The sequence below is a fragment of the Ailuropoda melanoleuca genome, chromosome X (genome assembly GCF_002007445.2).
Source record: "Ailuropoda melanoleuca isolate Jingjing chromosome X, ASM200744v2, whole genome shotgun sequence".
NCBI classification, from domain to species: Eukaryota; Metazoa; Chordata; class Mammalia; order Carnivora; family Ursidae; genus Ailuropoda; species Ailuropoda melanoleuca.
The window spans coordinates 47169641-47177235 of record NC_048238.1 but is presented as its reverse complement, the minus strand read 5'-3'; positions in this window follow the sequence as shown (position 1 = coordinate 47177235).

Genomic DNA, 7595 nt, shown 5'->3' with positions numbered 1-7595 from the left:
TAGCACTTCTATTCAACATTGTACTGGAAAGTGTGGCCAGGGAATCAGACAAGAAACACAGTAAAATTTGCCCAAATTGGGGGTAAAAAAGTAAAATTAATGCAACTTGTATAAATAAACAACCAAAAAGAATCTACCCCCCCAAAAAACCCTACTAGATCTAATAACAGAGTTCAGCAACATCACAGAGAACAAGATCAAGACATACAAAATCCATTGCATTTCTACATACAACCAATGAAAAATCCAAAAATAAAATTTTAAAACCCATCATATTTACAAAAGCATCAAAAACAATAGTATATTTAGAAATAAATTTATCCACAAAAATGTAAGACTTTAACCCTGAAAACAATAAAATATCATTGAAAGAAATTAAATAAATCTTAAATGAATGGAAAGGTATCCTGTGATTATGGATTGAAATACTTGGTATTGTTAAGAGAGCAATACTACCTAATGTGATCTATAGAGTTAATGCAATACCTATAAAAAATTCCAACTTCTTTTTTTAACAAAGGAAAAAAACTAATTCTAATACTCATATGGAGTTGGAAGGGACCCCGAATAGCAAAACAAAACAAAACAAAAACAAAAAACCCTAAAAAAGGACAAAATAGTCTCTCCCAATTTCAAAACATAACACTAAACTAAAATAATCAAGAAGTTATGGTACCGGCAAGAATTTGGGAAAGATGGTGGTGCAGTAGAAGGATCCTAGGATCACCTCGCCTCATGAATAAAACCAAATAACTATCAAGTCTGTCTAAATCAGAACCCCAAAAATCAACCTCAAGACTGGCAGAACAAATTCTACAACTAAAGGTAGAGAATAACACAGTGGGCCCCATCCCCCAGAAAACCAGCCCTAAACCCAGCCAAATTTGCATATCCCTACCCATGAGTTTTGTGGGGCCTTGGTTGCGGTGGCAGTAGCGACAGATCTCATTTCCCAGACAAGAGCACACCTAGTTAAAAGTCGCCACATTCAGGCCAAGAACCAAACACTGCCCACAGTAGGCAAAGAAAGCTTGTTGCAGATGACTGGCCTTAAGGATAAAGTGGTCAGGACACAACAGAAAGTGCATGCAGCACACATTGGAGAAACTCCCTGGAGCACCAGGCCCTGGAGAACAGGGGACACTACATGGCAGGACAGTACAGGACCTCTTCCTCATAAGGCTGCTACCCTCAAGAACAGGAAATGTGCTGACTCTCCTAATACAAACAGGTACAGAGGCTTAGAAAAAATGAGAAGATAGAGAAATTTGTCCCAAAAGAGAGAATAAGAAAAGGCTATGACCAGACATCTAAGCAAAACAGATATAAGTAACATGCCTGATAGAGAATTTAAAGTACTGATAATAAGCATACTCACTCATCTTGAGAAAACACTGGAAGATATAAGTGAGACCTTTGACACACAGAGATGATGAATAACAGCAAAAATAAAGCATTCAACAAAGGAAAATGAGAAACATGCTCGATGGAATAAACAATAGGCTAGAAGCTGAGGAACAAATTCACAACCCAGAAGACAGAGTAATGGAAAGTAATCAAGCTGAAGAAAAGAGAGAAAAAATAATTGTGCAAAATGGAAATAGACTTAGGGAGCTCAGTGACTCCATCAAATATAATAAAATTCATATTATAGAGATCCCAGAAAAAGAAGAGAAAGAAAAGGAGGTAAAAATTTACCTGCAGAAGTAATACCTAAACTTTACCTAATCAGGGGAATGAAGCAGATCCAATTCCAGAAGGCACAGAGAACCCCCAACAAATCAACAAAAGCAGATTAACAATATGTTATAGTATAATTAAAAATGGCAAAATATAGGGGAAAAGAAAAATCTTAAAAGAAACAAGACAAAAGAAGACAGTTGCATACATGGGAAACTCCAAAAGGCCATCAGCAGATTTTTCAGCAGAAACTTTCCAAGCCAGGTGGGAACGGCATATTTTCAAACTGCTGAATGGGGAAAATCTGCAGCCAAGAATACTCTATCCATCAAGGCTATCACACAGAGCAAGAGGAGAGATTTAAAAATTTCCCAGTCAAACGAAACTGGAGTTTTTCATGACCACTAAACCAGCCCTGCAAGAAATATTAAAGGGGACACTTTGAGTCAAAAGGAAAGGCCAAGGGATAGGTACCAGACGAGCAGGAATATCCACGGAATCAGCCTGAGACGCAGGAAGATACATCTGGATCTCTACAAATGAACATCTCCAGCGTTGAGTAATCGAGGTACGAAGCGGGGAGCCGTGAAACCGTGCACAGATATCGGAAGCTAAACAGAAGGGGGAGGGAGCCGCCGTGTCAGGGCGCCGGGAAGCGGTAGCCACCTGCAAGGGGGAGTGGACAGACCGCGGACCCGCACGCTTGAGACAGCAGGCTGAGAAGGGAGCTCCGGGAGCGCACGCGGGACGGCTGGCGGTTGGCGGGCCACCTGCACGGGGGAGCAGGCGGACTCGCGGACGGCACCCGCGAGACAACAGACTTAGAACGCGAGCTCCAGGAGCGCGCGCGCAGGGCGGCTGGCGGGCCACCTGCACCGGGGAGCGGGCGGACCGCGGACCCGCACTCTGGAAACGGCAGACTGAGTCCGTGAGCCGGGAGCGTGCACCACCAAGCATCTCACGGAGCTCCGGAGCTCCGGTGTGCTCACTGGATCGAGGCTGAGACCGGGAGCTCCGGGAGCGTCCGCGGGGCGGCTGGCGGCTGGAGGGCCACCTGCACGGGGGAGCAGGCGGACTCGCGGTCAGCACCCGTGAGACACCAGACTGAGACGGGGAGCTCCGGGAGCCCGCGCGGGGCGGCTGGCGGCTGGCGGGGTTGGAAACACAAAGGACAGAGACGTGCCGGCCCTGGAAGTGAGGGCTGGGACGCCGGGTGTGGGGCGCACAGCCCGGGATGCTGCAGGGTTGAGCAGCACCAACAGAAACAGAGTTAAAGTGGCCAGAACATCAGTGGAGAACGATCCGCGATCCCTCTGTTCTGAGACAGAGGCTGAATTTCAGCCGCTGCTGCTCTCTCAGAAGAGGCATAGCAAACCGCCAGGGAAAGCCGCCAGAGAACAAAAGCCCGGAAATACCGGCTCACAGGGTGCCCATCCCCATCCCCCCTCGCAAGGGACACAGAGACTCTACCCAAACAGGGTTTTCTGAGTACCGGCAGGCAGGCCCCTCCCCCAGAAGGCAGGCTGAAAAATCAAGAAGCCCACAACCCGGAGCGCCTGAGTGGCGCAGTCACCAAGCACCTGTCTTCGGATTAGGGTGTGATCACAACGCTCCGTAAGGAGTCCCTCATCGGGCTTCTCCACCGGGAACCTGCTTCTTCCTCTCCCACTCCTCTGCTTGGGTTCCCTTTCTTGCTGACTGTCTCTCTCTCTCTCAAATAAATAAATAAACTCTTTAAGGAAGAAGCCCACATCCCTAAGATCTCTATAAAACAAGGGCGCACGGCCTGGGTCCCAGTCAACACTTGGGCTCTGGACAACCCTGCAATCTCTCTTCATCAGAATGACGAGAAGGAGAAGTCCCCCCCAGCAAAGAAAAGATAATGAGTCTGTGGCCTCTGCCACAGAATTGGCCTCGGCCACAGAATTAATACATATGGATGTATCCCAATTATCAGAAATGGAATTCAGAGCAACAATGGTCAAGATGATGAGTAAACTTGAAAAAAGCATCAGAGAAAGCGTTGCTGAGAATATAGAATCCCTAAGGGCAGAAATGAGAGCGAATCTGACAGAAATTAAAAATTCTATGGGCCAAATACAGTCAAAACTAGAGGCTCTGACGGCCAGGGTCACCGAGGCAGAGGAACGCGTTAGCGAATTGGAGGATGGGTTAGTAGAAGAAAAAACGAAAATAGAAGCTGGTCTTAAAAAAATCCACGCCCACGAATGTAGATTACGGGAGATTACTGACTCTATGAAACGATCCAATGTCAGAATCATCGGCATCCCTGAAGGGGTGGAGAAAAACAGAGGTCTAGAAGAGATATTTGAACAAATTGTAGCTGAAAACTTCCCTAATCTAGCAAGGGAAACAAGCATTCGTGTCCAAGAGGCAGAGAGGACCCCATCCAAGCTCAACCAGGACAAACCTACGCCACGGCATGTCATAGTGCAATTCGCAAATATTAGATCCAAGGATACAGTATTGAAAGCGGCCAGGGCAAAGAAATTTCTCACGTACCAAGGCAAAGGTATCAGGATTACGTCAGACCTGTCTACAGAGACCTGGAATGAGAGAAAGGCTTGGGGGGGCATTTTTAAAGCTCTTTCAGAGAAAAACATGCAGCCAAGGATCCTTTATCCAGCAAAGCTGTCATTCAGAATTGATGGAGAAATAAAGACGTTCCAAAATCGCCAATCATTAACCAATTTCGTAACCACGAAACCAGCCCTACAGGAGATATTAAGGGGGGCTCTATAAAGGTAAAAAGGCCCCAAGAGTGATACAGAGCAGCAAGTCACAACCGATACAAAGACTTTAAAGAGAAATGGCATCATTAAAATCATATCTGTCAATAATCTCTATCAATCTAAATGGCTTAAACTCTCCCATAAAACGCCACAGGGTTGCAGATTGGATAAAAAGACATGACCCATCCATTTGCTGTCTACAAGAGACTCATTTTGAACCCAAAGATGCATTCAGACTTAGAGTAAGGGGATGGAGTACCATCTTCCACGCAAATGGACCTCAAAAGAAAGCTGGAGTAGCAATTCTCATATCAGATAGACTGGATTTTAAACTAGAGGCCATAGAGAGAGATACAGAAGGGCACTATATTATTCTTAAAGGAAGTATTCAACAAGTGGATATGACAATTATTAATATATATGCCCCCAACAGGGGAGCAGCAAGATACACAAGCCAACTCTTAACCAAAATAAAGAGACATATAGATAAGAACACAGTAATAGTAGGGGACCTCAACACCCCACTATCAGAAATAGACAGAACACCCTGGCAAAAACTAAGCAAAGAATCAAAGGCTTTGAATGCCATACTCGACGAGTTGGACCTCATAGATATATATAGAACACTACACCCCAGAACCAAAGAATACTCATTCTATTCAAATGCCCATGGAACATTCTCAAGAATAGATCATGCTCTGGGACACAAAACAGGTCTCAGCCAATACCAAAAGATTGAAATTATCCCCTGCATATTCTCAGACCACAACGCTCTGAAATTGGAACTCAACCACAAGGAAAAACCTGGAAGAAACTCAAACACTTGGAGGCTAAGAACCATCCTGCTCAAGAATGACTCGATAAACCAGGAAATCAAAAAACAAATTAAACAATTTATGGAGACCAACGAGAATGAATACACAACGGTCCAAAACCTATGGGATACTGCAAAGGCAGTCCTAAGGGGGAAATACATAGCCATCCAAGCCTCACTCAAAAGAATAGAAAAATCTAAAATGCAGTTTCTATATTCTCACCTCAAGAAACTGGAACAGCAACAGAGGGACAGGCCTAACCCACTGACAAGGAAGGAGTTGACCAAGATTAGAGCAGAAATCAATGAATTAGAGACCAGAACCACAGTAGAGCAGATCAACAGGACTAGAAGCTGGTTCTTTGAGAGAATCCATAAAATTGATAGACCACTGGCAAAACTTGTCCAAAAACAAAGAGAAAGGACTGAGATTATTAAAATTATGACTGAAAAGGGAGAGGTCACGACCAGCACCATTGAAATTGCAAGGATTATTAGAAACTTTTATCAACAGCTATATGCCAAAAAACTAAACAATCTGGAAGAGATGGAGGCCTTCCTGGAAACCTATAAACTACCAAGACTGAAACAGGAAGAAATAGATTTCTTAAATAGGCCAATTAACTATGAAGAAATTGAGTCAGTGATAAACAACCTTCCAAATAATAAAACTCCAGGCCCAGACGGTTTTCCTGGGGAATTCTACCAAACATTCAAAGAAGAAATAATACCTATTCTCCTAAAGCTATTTCAAAAAATAGAAACAGAAGGAAAGCTACCAAACTCATTCTATGAGGCTAATATTACCTTGATCCCCAAACCAGGCAAAGACCCCCTCAAAAAGGAGAATTACAGACCGATTTCTCTAATGAATATGGATGCCAAAATCCTCAACAAGATCCTTGCTAATAGAATCCAACAGTACATTAAAAGGATTATCCATCATGACCAAGTGGGATTCATACCTGGGATGCAAGCATGGTTCAACACTCGCAAATCAATCAATGTGATACATCATATCAACAAGAAAAGACTCAAGAACCATATGATCCTCTCAATTGATGCAGAAAAAGCATTTGACAAAATACAGCATCCTTTCCTGATTAAAACCCTTCAGAGTGTAGGAATAGAGGGTACATTTCTCAATCTCATAAAAGCCATCTATGAAAAGCCTACTGCAAGCATTATTCTCAATGGGGAAAAGCTGGAAGCCTTTCCCTTAAGATCAGGAACACGACAAGGATGCCCACTCTCGCCACTATTATTCAACATAGTACTAGAAGTCCTTGCAACAGCAATCAGAAGACAAAAAGGGATCAAAGGTATCCAAATCGGCAAAGAAGAAGTCAAACTGTCTCTCTTTGCAGATGACATGATACTCTATATGGAAAACCCAAAGGAATCCACTCCCAAACTATTAGAAGTTATAGAACAATTCAGTAAGGTGGCAGGATACAAAATCAATGCCCAGAAATCAGTTGCATTTCTATACACGAATAACGAGACTGAAGAAAGAGAAATTAGGGAATCCATCCCATTTACAATAACACCAAAAACCATGCGTTACCTTGGAATTAACTTAACCAGAGACGTAAAGGACCTATATGCTAGAAACTATAGATCACTTTTGAAAGATATTGAGGAAGACATAAAAAGATGGAAAAATATTCCATGCTCATGGATTGGAAGAATTAACATAGTTAAAATGTCCATACTACCCAGAGCAATCTACACTTTCAATGCTATCCCGATCAAAATACCGAGGACATTTTTCAAAGAACTGGAACAAATAGTCCTTAAATTTGTATGGAACCAGAAAAGGCCCCGAATCTCCAAGGAACTGTTGAAAAGGAAAAACAAAGCTGGGGGCATCACAATGCCGGATTTCGAGCTGTACTACAAAGCTGTGATCACAAAGACAGCATGGTACTGGCACAAAAACAGACACATCGACCAATGGAACAGAATAGAGAACCCAGAAATGGACCCTCGGCTCTTTGGGCAACTAATCTTTGATAAAGCAGGAAAAAACATCCGGTGGAAAAAAGACAGTCTCTTCAATAAATGGTGCTGGGAAAATTGGACAGCTACATGCAAAAGAATGAAACTTGACCACTCTCTCACACCATACACAAAAATAAACTCCAAATGGATGAAAGACCTCAATGTGAGACAGGAATCCATCAAAATTCTAGAGGAGAACATAGGCAACAACTTCTATGACATCGGCCAGAGCAACCTTTTTCACGACACATCTCCAAAGGCAAGAGAAATAAAAGATAAAATGAACTTATGGGACTTTATCAGGATAAAGAGCTTCTGCACAGCCAAGGAAACAGTCAAAAAAA